The following is a 2,170-nucleotide window of genomic DNA, read 5'->3' on the forward strand; positions in this document are numbered from 1 at the left end:
TAGAGAGTTATTAACCATCATGCTTTCGCTATCTGGATCCACGTCACTCAGGCTTTCTAGTCTCAGGCTTCAATTCCTAGAGGGTCTTAGGCCATTCCTATTTCTATAGTTGGCTCATGTCTATGGTTATTGTATGCCCCGGGACCGACGCCACTTGGCCCGGACCGAGCAGTCAAACAGGTCCGACACGGACAGTTTCCATCGCTAGGCTCATCAATGTTACATTATAACAAGAAATGCATAGGGTAATACAAACGGTTAACAGAGGGTAAGCATAGCCTTTAGTAAATGAAAGGAAAAACTTAACCATTTATAAGTACTTGATTTCAATTTTAGATCTTACTTTCCACTTTGTAATTTTGCGATTTTATTTCGTCTTGCTTATTTCTTTACATCAATTTATAATACAGCTTACATATTTTCTTTACTATCATTATCATCAAGTCAAGGATGACATGGGGTACTTTATACAAATGAAACCCGACTTGGGTGGCTCTGATAAGGCGCAGATACCTTTACCTCGGTACTCGCTGGCGTGTCTGTTCGGCTCTGTGGAAATAGTTGGGGGTGTGAACTTAACGGAGTTCGGCAGGTGGGTTCCGGCGCTCACTCACCGACTTTCCATAGGACTAATCAGGATATGAAAGATAAGCTTAGATCTATGTACCATCTATACTGGATGCTATATGCCTGAACATAAGCAAGAGTATGTATGATAAATGAGATTATGAAGCTCATTCGTTCTTTGACTTTCTTTTGTTTTTACTTTGTTCTTTATTCTTTGCTTTGTCTTTGTTCTTTAATCTCAAGGTACCCGGGGGTTTGCACATACTTGACTTACATTAGCCATCATCGACAAGGACTACCGCTGGGACGTTTCGGGTTTACTCCAAAACCTGTGATGCATAATCGGAGCGCATTCGCCGGGGGGAAGACCGCTCGAGCGGAACTACGGCAGTTGATCATATCCTGTAACTCAAAGGGATTTCAGTTCATCTTGATTTACACTGCTTAGTGTTTTTCATATTTTATGTTTGCAAACTCTGCTATCACATTTTTATATTTCTTTTTGCTACTCTAGAATTCTTGTTCGTTCAATACTTGTTTTTATTGCACAATTTACTTTCTTTACATTGTATTTTTCATTTTTAATCATTTGGTTTCTTTGATCTATACTCTAGCGTCTCTTTTTTCATTTTCAAATCCACATCGATCTTGTTATTGTGTACTCAGTTTTTTGCTTCACTTGGGTGCTCCTTTTTCTATGATGATTAATAGGTTTTTGACTTTTTTTGGTTCTTACCTTATTATAGCAAGTTGTATCACATCGATGATCTTTATCACATTCTGATCTTCGTTTACCTAATAGCTGCAACCATATATATATACAATGCTCAAATGATGAAATTAGGATAGAGAGACGTTCCAATGAGTTTGGAAGCCCACTCCTCGTAGGCTTTCAAAGGTGTCGATGATTTTTCTTGAATTTTCAGTCCTCGTTCGTTACTGCGGTTTACGAGCCATTAGGTTTTTGCATAACCTTACTTGGCTTTTGTACGTAATCCTGAGGCACCAAGGTCGAAATGCAATTAGTTTTTCTAGAAGGGTATTGATTAGACTTCGATGGCCAAAAGCCATTTTGGTGCTAGCTCCAATAACATATCAACTAGGGTTTGATGTTTTATTGGGAAGAATGTGCTTCATGTTACATCTTAAATGTCATTAGAACATTCTTAGCTCACTCACTTGTTTGGTTACATTTAGAGTTGGGTTGAGTACCTTGAGTCAACCATGGTTTTGATCTTTAAAGAAGCAACAGAAGTTAAATACTCCAAGGTTCATAGAACCTTCTTCTATGCAAAACCCTAGGTTTGGAATGTAAACTATCGGAGGGCAAAGCTATCTAGGCTATGCTGCTTTTTTGTCTAGAGAGGAGAAGATGGAAGCCTTTTATCCTTGTATCTTCGTTTTCACTTTTTTCTTCTTTTCATTCTTTTCTTTCTTTCTTTTCTCCTTTGTTTCGTAGAGAGAGAGAGGAGAAAGAGAGTGGTTGAGAGGTGGGAATGACGGAAATATCTCATTTGGCCTAATAGCTATTGGCTTGCCATTGAGCTAAACCTAACTTTCATATTCACAAAGCCATGGACTGGGCACTTTTTCGCAGGCACGA

Source organism: Ananas comosus, unplaced genomic scaffold, assembly GCF_001540865.1.
Source record: "Ananas comosus cultivar F153 unplaced genomic scaffold, ASM154086v1, whole genome shotgun sequence".
Taxonomy (NCBI): Eukaryota; Viridiplantae; Streptophyta; class Magnoliopsida; order Poales; family Bromeliaceae; genus Ananas; species Ananas comosus.